This window comes from Pan paniscus, chromosome 4 (assembly GCF_029289425.2).
Source record: "Pan paniscus chromosome 4, NHGRI_mPanPan1-v2.0_pri, whole genome shotgun sequence".
In the NCBI taxonomy this organism is placed as follows: domain Eukaryota; kingdom Metazoa; phylum Chordata; class Mammalia; order Primates; family Hominidae; genus Pan; species Pan paniscus.
In genome coordinates, this window is record NC_073253.2 from 95,382,187 (window position 1) to 95,400,600 (window position 18,414).

General features: G+C 34.3%; 1 non-coding gene across 1 annotated transcript; it reads left to right on the plus strand.

Annotated features, from left to right (window-relative positions):
• The first annotated feature begins 270 nt into the window (after positions 1 to 270).
• LOC112439897 (U6 spliceosomal RNA) lies at positions 271 to 378 on the plus strand. The gene has a single exon (XR_003028127.1). It is a non-coding gene; the product is annotated as a U6 spliceosomal RNA (small nuclear RNA).
• The last annotated feature ends 18,036 nt before the right edge of the window (positions 379 to 18,414 follow it).

The following is an 18,414-nucleotide window of genomic DNA, read 5'->3' on the forward strand; positions in this document are numbered from 1 at the left end:
ACTGGGATAGACTGAAAAATGGAAAGTGTTCATGTAAATACTAAAAAGTACATTTTAATTGCAGTTATGAAAACTGTCAAGAGAAGCATTGATTGTAATAAAATGCATTTGACATCTTTCAGACTAAGCAGAAAAACCAGGAAGAAGGAGTAGCTGTGCATGAACCACAGCTGGAGGACCACACTCTCCTCTCAGGCAGCTTCCTGGACTGTTTCAAGGCAATTTCATCCTTTGTTACTCTGATTCTTTACCCCTCAGCATGGAATAGCTGTGCTCACTTTGGCAGCACGTATACTAAAATTGTGAATCATAAAGAGAAAATCAGCACGGCCCCTGAACAAGGATAACACGCAAATTCGTGAAGCATTTCATATTTTTCAACAGAGTAAAAAAACAACTCACAGAATGGGAGAAAATGTTCACAAACCTTGCATCCAACAAAGGCCTACTATAAAGAGTCTTTAAGGAACTTAAACAGCTCAACAAGTAAACAACAACAAAAACAAAAAAAAAAATTGAAACCTGGACAAAGCCGACATGAACAGACACATCTCAAAAGAAGACATACAAGTAGCCAACAAACATGAAAAAATGCTCAAAATCACTAATTATCAGAGAAATGCAAATCAAAGCCACAATGAGATACCATCTCATACCGTTCACAATGCCTATTACTAAAAAGACATAAAATAATTGATGCTGGTGAGGCTATAGAAAAAAGAAATGCTTATACACTATTGGAGGGAATGTAAATTAGTTCAGGCACTGTGGAGAGAAGTTTAGAGATATCTGAAAGAATTCAAAAAACTAGCATTTGACCCAGTTATCTCATTGCTGGGTACACACCCAAAGGAAAACAGATTGTTGTATTAAAAAAGACACAAGCATTTGTAAGTTTATTGAAGCACTTTTCACAATAGCAAAGACATGGAATTAACCTAAGTGCCCACCAACAGTATACTGAATAAAGAAAATGTGATTCCTCATAAAAAATTAGCCAGGCTTAGTGGTGGGTGCCTGTAGTCCCAGCTACTTGGGAGGCTGAGGCAGGAGAATGGCGTGAACCCTGGAGGTGGAGCTCGCAGTGAGCCGAGATTGCGCCACTGCACTCCAGCCTGGGCGACAGAGCGAGACTCTGTCTCGGAAAAAAAAAAAAGAAAGAAAATGTGATTCCTATATATCACGGAATACTATGCAGCCATTAAAAATGTGAAATAATATCTTTTCAAGCTATATGGGTGTAGCCATAGGTGATTATCCTAAGTGAATTGACACAGAAACAGAAAACCAAATACCACATGTTCTCATTTATAAGCAGGAGCTAAATATTGGGTATGTATGGACATAAAGATAGGAACAATGGATACTGAGGACTGCTAGAAGTGGCAAGAAGGGGAGGAAGGCAAACGTGAAAAACTACCTTTTGAATTGTATGCTCATTGATGTGTACCCCAAACCCCAGCGTCATATAATATACCCATGTGACAAACCTGCACAAGTACCCCTTGAGTCTAAAATTAAAATTAAAATTATTTATAAAAATGGAATATTTCACCTTGAAAGTATACGATCATTTGCTCTGGAGAATGCAAAATTACAGTATAAATGGATGTAATCTTTCTAAAACAGTAATTTGGATCTGGGAAAATAATAAAAGGCATTTACATAGCTGGACTGTTAAAACGGTTTTTTTTTATGTGAAAAGAAACATATCCAGAATACATTTCCTATAGACCAATCTTACATTGATTTTGAGATATATAATTTGGGAAATTTAGTAAATTATTTTAATTCAGAAACTAGAACCTTGATGTGGTAAATTCCTTCAAAATACGCGAAGCAATTAACACCCATGGAAAAAATATAATTTAAAAATAATCACCATTATTTAAATGCACACAAATATGTAAGGCATATGCTAAGTTCTTTAGATGTATCATATAATATAATCCTTGTAACTTCACAGCAAGTTATAGAGTGGTATTGTTACCACTGCTCACAGAAAAGGATACTGAGGGACAACAGAAGCACTTGAGTGCTTGTCAAAGCCAATTTTGTTTTTTCTTAACTTTTATTTTTGGTTCAGGGGTACATGTTCAAGATTGTTATATACATAAAGTTGGGTCATGGGGGTTTGCTGTACAGATTATTTTGTCACCCATGTACTAGGCCTAGTACTCATTAGTTATTTTTTCTGATTCTCTCCCTCCTCTCACCCTCCTCCCTCAAGTAGACCCCAGTGTCTGTTGTTCCCCTCTATGTGTCCATGTGTCCTTATCATTTAGCTATCACTTATAAGTGAGAACATGCAGTGTTTGTTCATCTGTTTCTGCCTTAGTTTGCTAAGAATAATGGCCTCCAACTCCATCCATGTTCCTGAAAAAGACATGATCTCATTTTTTAATGGCTGCATAGTATTCTATGGTGTATAGGTGACACGTTTTCTTTGTCCATTCTGTCACTGATAGGCATTTAGGTTGATTCCATGTCTTTGCTATTGTGAAAAGTGCCGCAATGAATGTTCACATACATGTGTCTTTATGGTAAAAGAAATTATATTCCTTTAGGTATATACCCAGTAATGGTATTACTAGATCGAATGGAAGTTCTGTTTTTAGCTGTTTGAAGAATCACCACATTGTTTTTGACAATAGTTGAACAAATTTGCACTCTCACTGACCGTGTATAAGCATTCCCTTTTCTCTACAACCTCACCAGCATCTGTTATTTTTTGTCATTTTAACAATAGCCATTATGACTGGTGTGAGATGGTATCTCATAGTGGTTTTTATTACAATCTCTCTGATGATTAGTGATTTTTAAATTTTTTTAATAATAGCCATCCTGACTCAAAGCCCATGTTCTTAACCTCAATGACACACTGCTTTTATATCAGGCAAGAAGGCTTTGCATGCAAAGGCATAAATTTATTGTTCACACAGAAGGGAAGGTGGAATGTGGGGCTTTTTCAAAGTCACAGATGCTCATAGAAAAAGTGTTTTGGAAAATAAGCCTGGCACATAGTAACAATATATTTTTCTTTTATTATCATTGCTTTAAAACGACTTATAAAATTGTTAAACTTTCCTAGCAAATTTGTGCCTCATTAATTTAGAAATAGTTCCAGAGTTTAAAAATACATATTTTAATTTTTTAAATTCAAGTGTTCCACAATAGGAAAAAAAAACTCCAAAATGGCTGACTGTTATGCTTTTTATTATCATTTATCATTTCTTCAGTTTTAAATGCTGTAACATTTAAATTACACTTTAAACTATAATTATGGGTCCAAAGTTACATGCAGATTATTTGAATCATAAGAATGGTCAAAAGAATTGAACACATCAATAACCGAATTTCAAAGTATCTATAAACCCATCTGGAATTATAACAAGCTTGGCAGTTGGTAAGGATTCCCTCAACAAATTTGACATTGAAGAATATTATGTTATACTGTCGTCAATCTACCAAATCAGTTTATAAGTAGATGGAATCAATACAAAATTCTGAGAAGTACTTGGAAGTTTAAATAAGATGACTCCTAATATTATAAATGATACCAAGCTTGGAAGACTCTTAAAAGAACTCCTAAGCAATGGTTATATAGAATCGAACCACCTCATGGAAAGATGCCTTTAAAAATTCATCACTGTCACTTAGAGGTAAGACCACAAAATTTTGCAAATTAAAAAAGCACTATTTTTAATATCAGGAACATTATAATGAAAAACACAGTAAAACCTACATTTAACATAGTGTTGGAAGTTCTGGCCAGGGCAATTAGGCAGGAGAAGGAAATAAAGGGTATTCAATTAGGAAAAGAGGAAGTCAAATTGTCCCTGTTTGCAGACGACATGATTGTATATCTAGAAAACCCCATTATCTCAGCCCAAAATCTCCTTAAGCTGATAAGCAACTTCAGCAAAGTCTCAGGATACAAAATCAATGTACAAAAATCACAAGCATTCTTATACACCAATAACAGACAAACAGAGAGCCAAATCATGAGTAAAACCTACATTTAAAAAAAATGACTTCTGACTTTCTCTTCCAGTTATATTCTCTGTTCAAGCCTGCCACTTAGTAGCTGACTATAGGTTTTCTCCCTCTTCCACCAACAATGACCCATCTCATGAGTGGGCTCTGACGTCATGCAAGCTGGAACTCTTTCTTTGTTCCTTAAATAATTTATCCATAATAACAACTGGAATGTGTAGCAATAAAGCACAATTTCTGGTTGGTTTATCAGCCATGTATAATTGCCACTATTAAAAAGCTCAAACATCCCTTTCCTCAATGCAGGAGTATGAAGAGTTCTCAAGAGTGCTTACTGTTCAAAAATGTAAATCATATGGATTATGGAATCGCTGGGTAGAAAAATCCAACAAAAAATAATAAAGTTAAAAAAGCAATGTCAGGTGGCTTCCACTGCAGAAGTAAAGTGGGAATGCACCACAGCCAAAATGGTTATTCATAAATAGTGAAACGCGCCAGCAGATCACACAATGTCCTTTGATAAAAGAAAAACTTCAGCTGAATTAAATTTAAAGGAGTTGAACTGAGCAATGAACGGCTTGCGAATTGGGCAGCCTCTTGAGCCGGAGTAGGCTCAGAGACTCCAGCACAGCCACGTGGTAGAAGAAAAGTTATGGACAGAAAAAGAAAAATGATGTACAGAAAACGGAAATGAGGTACAGAAACAGCTGGATTGGTTACAGTTCAACATTGCCTCATTTGAGCATGGTTTGAACAGTTGGCTGCATATGATTGGCCATAACTCAGTTATTGGTACAAGTATAGGCTACAGTCTGGTTATAGTTCATGATATACAGAGAAACCTTTAGGCCAAACTTAAATATGTAAGGAAGCAGCTTTAGGCTAAACTTGATTTAACAATTCTCACCTTTTGGTCATCTTCTTAATTTTGATAGATTGATCACAACTTTAGTTATTGATGTCACTATACCCACTGGCCTTGAAACCCACTTGGAAACAGTATAACAGTGGGTTTTGCAAGGTTGGAACAAGGACTGAGTAGAGGTACCTCCTTATGCTGCTGTGTCCTGTTTACAGGAGAAAAACAAAACCAGATCTATTCCAGGATCTATGTGTTTCCTTAAGTCTTCATTCGATTATGTCACATTTGACATGAATGACTCTATTTTTGGTTTGGTCTGGTCTGTTGGGGCCCAGTACATGAGCTCAGTCCAAAACAATGGCCTCCCATAATTCTGTTCAAAAAAATTTCCTTTTTTGATCAGGTTACCACTTAGGTAACTTAGGTTATAGTTTGACCAAAACTTACGGCCTTAGCGCCACTGTTGGTTACCATTATTTTGGGTTTCCAGCCTCAGCATGTCATTCATAGGTTACGATGTCCTTAAAGCCACACATTTCTTTCAGCTTTTTTCATAACAGTTGAAGATAGGTCATTTGACACTCTAGAGATGCGTGCATGCAAACATTTAAAACTTCTGAGAGAATACAGTGCACCAGGGAGACTACTAATATGACTATCAGGAGAATAATAACAAGAGCTTGGAGTATGCCCTTTACTCAGGGTTCCCATAAACCAAACCAACTAAAAAAAAAGATCAAATAATGACCTAGATACAGAATCTACTCACTTAACTAAGCAGTTTCTTCATTAATCCCCTACAACTGAATCTCTATAATACTAGATGTTTTCTCCACAGGCCACAAGTGCCAGCAGCTGCACAGATACTTCTGCTTAGCCAGTAAGTAATCTAGAACAATTATATTATTTAGCATAACTTTTACAAGAGAATTTGAAGTCTGTTGTGAAACCATAGCCTTTACAGCCAAATCTGCTATAGAGTCTATCATGAGATATACATTTCTAATAATTGACTCTTTTACTCCAAACCATGAAAAAAGGATCTAAAAAATAATGCCCTTCTAGAATAGTGAAGGCCTCTGGCAATGTTCTCTTTAACCCATGATATGGGTTAAGAAGAGTGAACTAATATTCTATTTCTGACTGATTATGAAGCAATGTATGTACCATTAACATTTTTCACTTACATTGGGTCTTCATCTTCCATCTATCAACATATAAGGTTATCCATTTATAAGGCTGGCTGCAAAATCCTTCACAAATAAAAGTATACCCCATAAGTGCACACAACAGACCCCCTTTTCACTTCTATTGTTCATAGAGGAATAAGCAAGGGAAAAAATATTTAAAGATAAGAGTCTCATGACAGTAGATAAGTCTCGAATCATGATCTTGGAAAAAGCTATTTACATCAAGGATGCTATCTTCCTCTAGGGAGAAATTTGCCTGGTTAGCTTTACTTTAAGAGTTCCAGTGGGTGTACAGTTTCAAGAGTGTGGAGGGACCCTTCTCACTTGTGAGATTATGAAGCTTAGCTTCAAGGTCCTGAAGTTTTGCTGCAGTGTGGATGGTAAGGGAAATCTTTCTCTGATGTTCTCAGAAGATCCGAACTTCAGGTTCTAGATTGTGAAGGGTTTGATGGTCCTCAGTCAGTGAACCCTAAAAAGCTGTCTTTACGTGGTGAAAACACACTGTGGCATAATAATCTACTGTGATAACATCAGTGTTCTTGGATGGAACAGCATATATATAACCAGAAAACATGCATCAAAAATGACAATCGAATGAAATCCCTCTATAAATGTTTAAATGTCCCATCTGGTAGCCAAATGTACCTGAAGTTTTGATTGTCTTCCCAGGAATATGTGCTTGACAAACTAAACATTTGTTGCAAATGATTTTAGTAATTGAGAAGTCACCACACCAATATATATTTAATTTGGATCATTTTATATTTTTCATAACGGTTATGGAATACAGAACTTTCATAACAAAATCTTCCAGGACTAAGGAAGGACAAGGCAGCCATCCTGGTTCTCCATGAGTCCATGCTTAACATTGGACTTATGTCCTCTTGAACACCAGTTGTTTCTCCAATTCAGGTGAGTAGCACTGATAACTAATAGGTTATAATAGATAATTTGACTTAAACTATGGAGTTCATTCAAATTGTACATCTAAATAATTTCAGTACTGACTGATTTGACATGGAAATCTGGCAAAGTATTTTCTTGGTCTTCAATTAATTTTTCTACTTGGGTTAGCAGTTTTATGAACCAGTCAGTCTTTTCTTTAAAGTTCCAAGAATTCTTACGCAGTCCAAAAGATATGATTCTAAAGTTATCAGAAACTTGTATTTGAGAGTGCTTTTCAGGATCTTTTCCATCCTTTCATGAACCTCCTAAAAGATGGCATATTCTAAAATTTTGCATGCTTGTGAAGTTTTCAGAAACTGCATCAGCATTAAGCAATTAACTGTGGAATGACTTTAAATCATCATAAAGACATAATTGACAAGGAAATTTGGTTATTTCTGTGGTCTTCTATAACTTAACATAATAACCATAGTTATGATTGATAGGATATCCACAGACATATTAGAATTTTAGAAATCTCATATAATTTTGGAATATATATTAATGTCATTCACTAAAATATAACCAGAATAAGGTTAAACATTATTTTTTATTTTGATGATTCCTATATAACTTAACATGTCAAATAATTCTGTTTACCTCTCTTTTGGATGCTTCAGGGGTCCTTTGCAGCATCTCAATGTTAGAGGTTAAAAAAGACTTACTTTTAAAGCTGAAATTTCATTTTGGGAAGCCTGTCAAATGTGTTAAAGGTTTAAAACACTTCATATAATAAAATACAATTCCAGGTCAACATAAGTCATTCATTTAGCCAAAATGATAACTCAAAATTTTAAGAAAGGCAAAAACCTTTCCGCATTGATAGAGGGAAGACTTAGCTTTCCAAAACATCTGTCTCATCTTTCTCTTCTTTTTCCTGTAGTTTATTGAAAAGGTAAACAAAAATATTTTATATCCTTTAATATCACATGAAAATCTTATTCAAGATATAAAGTCATATTTTACCCTTGCATTAGTGTACTATTAATGTCATCCCATTTTTTAATAAAACCTTATAGAATAATCTAGCAAATCTTAATCAGTTTGCCCATAAGGTGAGATTCTCATAAACATTTTATAACCCTTTACAAATTTTTGTTAAGGAGCAGATCAGTGTTCCAAGAAAACCCTGTTATGCTTTTATTCCAATGTTAAATTTATGGGAAAAAAATAAGCAATACTCTTTCAAATGTAGGCAATATGTTTATACACAGAATCTCTTTAACAATTAATTTTTCATGAACTTTCCACAATCTGCACAAACATTTAGCTTTATCCTATCTAATTTAAAATAATTATTTAACTCTCTAACCAAGGCAAATATTTACATTCACATGCCTTCTTATAATCTTTTAGTAAAGGAACATTTTACTTTCCTTACACACCTTGCATGTAAAATTGTTTCTTCAGTAGTTTCAAGTACATGTTACACTGTTAACTCTTAGCAACTTTTGGTGAAAAATCTGGTTAGTAAGCTATTTTAATTATGTACTTAGTTTAGAGCCTAGGACATCAGACCGAAGTGCTGATAAGGTCTGACTCTTTCCAGCATAGCTAAGGGGATGGCTAATTTCACATGTTCCCAGGCCTAACCTAATATTTGACCTGCCTAATTTAGACCAAATGTCTTTATTTTACCAATAATCTTTAAAACTCCTTATTTCCTAACACTGATCTCACATGAACTAAAAAGCATTAGTTGTATTTTTCTAACAAAATATTTGATTTTTTTCCTTAAGCCAATTAATTACAGCTGCTTTATATAAATATCACACACACAACACATACATAACTACACAGACAGACAGAGGAAGATCCAGTATTGTAGGATTTTTCATTTGCCATTTGTTAATTTTCTTAATTGGATTACTGGCTTCGGGGTGCAGACCTTCAAGAAACAGGGCTAGGAAAGCATATAGTTTCTAGGGCCTAATAAGCAGGTACAGCCAGAAGGCAAAAACCAGATCCCCCAAATTAAGGGTCCCATTTTTATATCACCTCCTGGATCCCCAAAAAGAGGGAAATGCTATGGGAGAAGACAGTGCAAAACTTTTTCCATTCATTTCATTGCTAAGCAACCCAAACCCAATCAGCCCATCCTGTGACTAGCCCATCCCCCATGATAGGCTTATCTCAGTGGGGATAGGGACATTTCCATACTTTTTGGGTGGCCAAGAGCATGCTTTTCTGATCCAAATGTGCAATGAGTCAAAAACTGCCATTTGCCATCCCTAAAAGTATATTTAGCATTAGATTTTGAGAGGGATCTACCTGCTTTTAATTCCTGGTGTTTCATAAGGAAAACAGAGGTTATTTTCTAAAACAGGATCTATGGCACCTCCTCTTTTTTCCTAAAGAGTCCCAAGCTGTTAGAAATTCTTTTATGCCCTCTCAGGTGTGCATCAAGGGTGGTGAGACAAAATGAAGAAAAACAATTCAGTTACCTGAGAAGACCAAACGTTTTTACCATAAAAACAAATTCAAGAAGAGAAAAAACATAAAGGCCTTTCACATACATGTACAGCTTGGATATCCATTAAGCATGCCTTTAACCATAGTGCTCTTTTAAAAAAATATCCATCTAACTTTCCTTTTACCCTACTTTAGCCAGCCAAACAGCTAATATTTCTGGCTTTTAAATCTTACTGAAAGTAACCTCATTGGGTGAAATCAACAAGCATTAACTAAGGTTATGACTTAACCACAAGTGAATGAGGTATTTTCAAACAGGTGGTTAGCAGTTTTTACCAGATATAGAATCTCCAAAGGTATCTCAAATAAAGGAAAATTCAAGATGTTTCTTGTAGGAGAAGAAAATCAACAAATGGTAAAGGTCACACAGATATTAAACCAGAAAGGACTCATTCTCTAAGCCAAGAATTGAATCCTGAACCTGGGCTGCCACTGTGAAAAGAAAAAGCCTTAGCTACTAAGCTAAAGCACTGGGCAACTTTCATCGCTCTTCCCAGGAGCCAAGAACAGTCGGTTTTGAGTTTGCAAAGGCTTTTGACTACTCAAGACAATTTTAGAGCTAACTGTAACATGAACTCCAAAATTCCTGTTCCCCGAATGACAGAGACCAAGAGAAAGTACAATCAGATGATTACATGGTCAACCTATCAAGGACATAAAACAAGATGGAGACCTCATGCAGTTTTTTTGTTTCAGGAACCTGCAGCAAAGCTTCTTACTGACCAGCATCCTGTACCATCTTGAATAGCGGGCTTGTGGGATCCTAAGCCCATTATCCTAAGGTACCTCTCTTTATGACAGAATGACACAGAAAAACAAATTAATAGCACAAAGTACACCAGATATGCTAAAGCTTGGGCCTAGTCTCACAAATGCTTTTTTCTATTAACCAAACCATTGGAGAGGAGACAAACAGTGATGTTTACCATTTTCACTTACACACATGCACAGACACACACACACATACACAAAGAGAGAGAGAGAGAAGCATTGCTCATGGCAGGGTGGGAAAGGTAGGGAACTTGGGGAAGTCAGAGAAAGTCCCACCCATTGCACTAATACTGAATCAAAAGTTCAGGCTACCGCTTGCTAGTAACATAGGGATCTTTTCCAACAATCCCATCAGCTCTCAAGTTTCCCCCTTTGGGGAGAAAAAGTTCCCCATGTTCCATGGTCCCATATATGCCTAATCCTCTCACCCATAGCTGTCAGCAAAGAGTGCAAGGCAGATTTAATTTTTTTTAAATCAATTAGTCACTTAAAGTTTTTATTTGCTTTTCATAAACTTCTAAATAAAAATATTGAAATCTTTTTAGAATCTTCTGCATGTAAATAGGCATCCCTAGATGAGACTAATTTTGGAGCCCTCATTTTTAAATGCACCTCAGTGCAATGTTCTTTATTTGGAACATTCCACTGTAAGTTCTCTTTAACAAAATTTTGCCATTTCTGTAAGACATTGCTGCTCAGTTCTTCAGAAAATAAAAATTCCATTTTTTACCTCAAATATTGGCTTTGCTCTCAGGTTCCCTTGATTAACTTAGTCGGTGTTTTTTTCTACCTAAGCACGCAAGAAAAATGAAGCTAAGGAGTAGAACACAAAAATCCATGCACATTTCCAAAAGCCAAATTTTACACCCCCTGCAATATTGACATTACTACCAGTTTCTTTCTGACCCAGTGAAGTGTAAGAAGCTTCTAACTGGATGATTATTATGCACAATTATTTCAAAAATAATTCTGGCAAATGTCTAAAATTTGCAAATGAGTTGGTTTTGCAGTTGGTGAAGGCAGTGATAGCTACTTTACACAGTTCTTCAGCATTAATTATATTTATCACTGGTATTAAGAATCACATGTACTATTTATAAAATACATATAACTACAGGTTTATAATTTTTTCATCTCTATGGGAAATCTGTCAATATCATTAGCCCCTATTTTATCAAAATTATGGAAAATGTTACTACCATATATTTCTCTGCTATCATTATTGGGTTTATTTTCTGGGGTTTTTTTGGGTATTCTTTTTTCCAAAGTACAAAATTTGTTCAAGAGATGAAAATGGGACCTGTTCCATGGAAGTCCCCAAGTAGAAGCCTGTGTTAACTAAGTCATCAAATTCTCTGCTTTGGATAAATTGTTACTGCCATCATTCAGAGACAAAAAGAAAAACAATTTATTATACAGAAGCAATGACTCATTTTACATTCCTACTCCATTTTTTTGTCAAGCATTTTCTAAGTTCCACCGAATCCAGCTTAAAACATGTTCAGAATCAATTTCAGCATATAAGTAATTCATGATAAAATAAATTAATTAAATATTGGAAAAATTTAGTTAAAAATAATTTTTCAGGAAAAGAAAAGGGAGCATGGATTAAGTTAACAAAGATAAAGCAAGTGATGGGTTGATTGCTCAGAATCACCATAAAAGCTCCTCCAAGGATTCTCTTAGGGACAATTAGAGTACACAGATATAATTCATTTATTAGATTGCTATGAAGAAAACAGTTTTAATTTGATGATGAAGAATTCAACCCCACATTTCCAATGAAAGCAAAAGATCCAATTATTTCAAGGACTGAGCAATTTAACTAAATGCTATATCCTAGGGAACTATGATAGGAATCAAATGTAGTGGTTTACGGAAGTTGATTTAATTTTTGTCAAAAGTACATATATTTTCTAGTAACAACTAACTTTTAGTTCTCATTTTATGATTATATTAAGAAAGAATCAAAGTTCTCTTTTTTTCTTTGAAAAAATAAATTCAGGAATTTCAGGTTATAGGAGAAAAGAACCAAAAATTTTCTATGACATCCAAACGCTGAGAACTCCATTAAACACTGTCACTAGCCCAGGCACTTGCTCTACCATACCAGTTCATGGTGTGCATGACTCAAACTGGGGTTTCAGCAAAACCACACATTATTACATGTTGGACACTTTCATTATCACTCATGAATGGTGTAAACAGTGAACATTAAACCTAGAAAATATGCAAGATTAGGATGGAGTATGGAAACAGGGCCTCTGCAGTGAAAAGGATATTTTTCATTACTAGAGTAGAGAGAAGAAGTAAAATGTTGACATGTCTGGTGATGGGATAAGAGGATAACCAAATGTTATGCAGATTTTTAAATAATTATAATAGGAAATAATATATCACCAAAATAGAAAGTCTTAGAGCTTCTTTTAACTAGCCAGTAAAATACATGTAATATGTTTTATAATTTTCCCCAAATTATTTGTAATTATTGATATAGCATAATTAGTGTGTTGTATACTATCAGAATTTAATATTTAAATAATGATTGCAGAGTTTGAATTTTGGGGGTGATATATTCAAAGACATAAATTAATTATATTAACCCTCATGTTATGAGCTAAGAAAAAATTTCTTGAGAAAGCAGTGGGGCAATGTGTCCTTTTTTATGATTAATTCCTAAGCTGTCACTAAAGGAAGAATAACGAGTTTGCTATAAATATGCATTTTGACAAAAATGGGAGTTGATATTTATTTCTGAATAACTTTGTGTGAAAAACGGCTTCTTTGATATTTTTAAATGTAACATTTCTTATTCTAAATTAAGGAAAAGATTGTTCATGCTGCAATGGAGAAAAATAATTTATATTGCCATTTCTCATTTCTACCCACAAATGTCTCTCTCTTCAGCATAACTCTATTCTCTGGGCTTGATTTATAATGATTTTTTATTTTCCAAATAAGTTCAACAAAATAGGAATTGCTACTAGTGAGAATGGTTCAAATATATATACACACACATATATATATACATAGTCATTATATATGAGTCTTAAGAATCTTCAGGCATTTTAAAGATGGCACATGATATATTTTGAGCAACAGCAAATAATAACATTTTATAAAATTTGAGATTATAAGGGTACTGCAGGACCTTGAAAAGAAACCTAGAAAAAAAATTAATTCCTTTTCCAAAGAATTTACTTATTTGACACTTGACGAAGGTCACTTTTTTGTCAAGGAAAATATTCTCTTGAATCAAGTAGTTATAATTTAGACCTAATCACAAGAATATTTGGAGCAAAGGGTGGAAAAAGGCAGTAATTCGAGAACATCATGTTAAATTTATGTTGCCACTAGAAAGGCTTACAAACATTTCTGATTATACTTTTAAGCTGCAATAACTTAAAAAAGGTCCTTTTTAGCCTGTAGCAAATCAGTGCACTAAATATACCCATATTAGCATTCAAGACAATATGTAATATTTAATTTTAGTCAGACTATGAAAAATAGAAGAGAATGAGAGGATACAGGAATGAAATTATCAATATTACTACTGTTAATGGGAAGCATTTTGTCATTTTAAGGTGATGATTTAACCTTTTTCAGGCATATGAGACATAACCATTATAAAGCACCTGTATCAAATATGATCTTATCAAAACTTTTTCGGTGAATAAATAAACTGAAAAATCCTCCTGGAAAAAAAGACAGTTTTGCCAACCACTGACTTCTTTGAATTACTTTTGAAGAAATTTTGATAGAGATTGACTGTTACTCAGATTCTCAAGGTCTAATTAAACATATTTGCCAACACATCAAATGGGTGGGAGAGCAATATAACTGTGGAAGTGAAAGGAAGCTAAACTGTCAGGAGTTGGAAATCCTAATTGTCTTTGAACAAAGTGCTCAATAATACAGAAAATATATAGTAATCTTTTTTGGACTAAAAGAGTCAATAAACTTCAAAAATTCAATAACCTCCTATTTCCAGGGAGTTAGATGGAGTTAGAACTTTAAATATTTATTAATAACAAGTTTAAAAAATTGCATTTAGTTAGCCTTTGTTGAATGAGAATTTAATATTCCTAGATGTTAGAACTAGAGCTTAGGAATATCATCACTTGGATATGGGTCTGGATAGCTACCACTTGAATGAAAACATATTTCATGAGAATTTAATTTTCACCGAGTATAATTTGTGCAAAGATGTAGTGACTTGGAAAGCTCTTCAATGTAAAACGTCTCAGGAAAGAAGTTATTGCTAACTAGACTTGAAAGAGCTAATGAATCATTCACTAGAAAACTTCACTTGAACAGGAAGTACAAAACCATTTTGAATATTGCCTTTTTCATTTAAATGCTGGAGTTAATTGTAAAGTAAATTTCACCCATTCCCATTAAGTCCTAAATAAGTGTGGTACGATGCACTTTACTGATACTTAAGACAACCAAAGAACAATTTTCACACCTCATTGCCACACATAAAAGAGAGGTAAAATGAAATCCAAGACACATAATAGGAGCCCTGTAGGCTCTTTGATCACTCATTACATGGATTTTTCCCTTGTAATATCACATTGATTTCCTGCTTTATACACCAGAACTAAAAATAATTCTGATCATATGTAAATGTTGCACGTATTATTAGAACTCTGGTAAATGCTTTCAGCTCAAGTGATTGAAACAGATCTTAATTTTTCATTTGCACAATCTTCAACAAATCATATTTTCCTAGTCTTGTATTTCTCATCAGTGTTAATGGGGCCAATGTATACATAATTGCAGGATAATTAGAATATTTGATTAATCAATATATTTATTTCAATTTTAAATAGTAACAGCTCAGCTTTCTCTCACTATCCTGAATTTTAAAAATAAATAAATAAAGTGTTATCGGGGTATGCTTATTTAGATGTATGTGTATATAGGTATATAGATAAATAACATGAGTTCTGATTTGTACTTATTAAAGAAGAAAGTATACACATAATTTGATAAAATTATTTAGAAAATTGGTATAAATTCAATTTTAAAAATCCTCAAAACGTTAACTTGAACTGTCTCTGGATTGCAAACGTTATAGGATATTATCATATTCAGTGTATTATAATTAAGAGTATGCACTTTGTAACAGGTATGAAATCCTGCTTTTCCACTCAACCACATGTGAGATCTTTTGCAATTTCTTATTTCACTAAGCCACAATTTGCACATGTAAAAATTGAAATAATACAAGTCACTATTTCATAGAGTTGTGGTGTTAGTTAAGGCAATACTAACAAAGCTCTTAGCTGAGCTTCTGACAAAAGATCAATAATGAGAATCTTTCCTTTTATTATTTGTATTTAAATATACAGTTATACTAATTAGACAATAGACTCCAAATTACAGCATTTTGAACTTTTTTCTTAGAAAAATGACTGAATAAATGGAAGCATGAATGAAGTACTCTGTGATATATTGCTATTAAGGGCAAAACCAGATAAGCACATCTATTCCTTATACATTAATTTTAGTCATGTCCTGTATTTTATAATATTTATATATCCAATTGACAGTGGTACAATGATGACAAGATTAATAATAATAATAGAGACTAATTGCCTAGTTACCTAGAGTTAGTTTCAACTGTTATATATACTTCATTAGCTTTTACATGAACAACAAAATTATTCATCAAAATGTAAAAATATTTTTAATTTTCTTGAAACATTTTTGTATCATAGTTAAATATTAATTACAAAAAAGTGAAAACTAGGTAACTGTGAGTAAAATTTATAACTTCTCATGTAAGTTCAGGAATTCCTGAATTTCTAATTGGTGGTTTCTAACTCCTCATAACCACCCCCATTTCAAACCTCACCTCCTGTGCTCCACTTCAGATTTGGTACTATAGCTGTCTCGAATTAAAAGATTAGCAAATCCTGAAAATCTTTACCACTGACAGAAAATTCTTTTGTTTACTACTTCAAACAAAAAGGTTTAAAAGCCACTCACAAAAGGAAGAATTGAAAAATAGACTCATAAATTCCAGAGATGCCTTCATATAGAGATTTTTTTTTCATTCATTATAATGAAATGCTAAAATGAAGGTATCAGCTACCTAAGACACATTCCAAAGCCATGTAAGATACAAAACACATGAAACAAGGTAAACCTAAGGTTAAATAACTTTATAACTTCTCACTCCCAAAAGGGTATGAAAGGGTGAAAGGAGTAAAGTCTGAGAGCTTATTTTTAAAGAACATTTCTTTAGAAAGAGTTTAAGAACTGAGAAAAAAATACCTAGGAATCCAACTTACAAGAGATGTGAAGGACCTCTTCAACGAGAACTACAAACCACTGCTCAATGAAATGAAAGAGGATACAAACAAATGGAAGAACATTCCATGCTCATGGGTAGGAAGAATCAATATCGTGAAAATGGCCATACTGCCCAAGGTAATTGATAGATTCAATGCCATCCCCATCAAGCTACCAATGACTTTCTTCACAGAATCAAAAAAAACTACTTTAAAGTTCATATGGAACCAAAAAAGAGCCTGCATCACCAAGTCAATCCTAAGCCAGAAGAACTACGGCTTTGTTCTTTAGTGGCATCACACTACCTGACTTTAAACTATACTACAAGCCTACAGTAACCAAAAAAGCATGGTACTGGTACCAAAACAGAGATATAGATCAATGGAACAGAACAGAGCCCTCAGAAATAATGCCACATATTTACAACTATCTGATCTTTGACAAACCTGACAAAAACAGGCAATGGGGAAAGGATTCCCTACTTAATAAATGGTGCTGGGAAAACTGGCTAGCCATATGTAGAAAGCTGAAACTGGAACCCATCCTTACACCTTATACAAAAATTAATTCAAGATGGATTAAAGACTTAAATGTTAGACCTAAAACCATAAAAACCCTAGAAGAAAACATAGGCGATACCAGTTAGGACATAGGCATGGGCAAGGACTTCATGTCTAAAACACCAAAAGCAACGGCAACAAAAGCCAAAATTGACAAATGGGATCTAATTAAACTCAAGAGCTTCTGCACAGCAAAACAAACTACCATCAGAGTGAACAGGCAACCTACGGAATGGGAGAAAATTTTCGCAACCTACTCATCTGACAAAGGGCTAATATCCAGAATCTACAATGAACTCAAACAAATTTACAAGAAAAAAACAAACAACCCCATCAAAAAGTGGGTGAAGGACATGAACAGACACTTCTCAAAAGAAGACATTTATGCAGCCAACAGACACATGAAAAAATGCTCATCATCACTGGCCATCAGAGAAATGCAAATCAAAGCCACAATGAGATACCATCTCACACCAGTTAGAATGGCGATCATTCAAAAGTCAGGAAACAACAGGTGCTGGAGAGGATGTGGAGAAATAGAAACACTTTCACACTGTTGGTGGGACTTTAAACTAGTTCAACCATTGTGGAAGTCAGTGTGGCGATTCCTCAGGGATCTAGAACTAGAAATACCATTTGACCCAGCCATCCCATTACTGGGTATATGCCCAAAGGATTATAAATCAAGCTGCTATAAAGACACATGCACATGTATGTTTATTATGGCACTATTCATAATAGCAAAGACTTGGAACCAACCCAAATGTTCCAACAATGACAGACTGGATTAAGAAAATGTGGCACATATACACCATGGAATACTATGCAGCCATAAAAAATGAAGAGTTCATGTCCTTTGTAGGGACATGGATGAAACTGGAAACCATCATTCTCAGCAAACTATCGCAAGGACAAAAAACCAAACACCGCATATTCTCACTCATAGGTGGGAATTGAACAATGAGAACACATGGACACAGGAAGGGGAACATCACACTTCGGGGACTGTTGTGGGGTGGGGGGAGGGGGGAGGGATAGCATTAGGAGATATACCTAATGCTAAATGATGAGTTAATGGGTGCAGCACACCAACATGGCACATGTATACATATGTAACAAACCTGCACATTGTGCACATGTACCCTAAAACTTAAAGTATAATAATAATAAAATTAAAAATAAAAATAAATAAAAAAAAGAACTGCACCCTCCAAGGGAAAGGGCTAGGGAATGCTGCATCATAAACAGAATTCAAGAGAAAAAAGCTTTAATCCCATTACTTGGAAGATTGAATATGCTTATCTTTCAGTTAGAC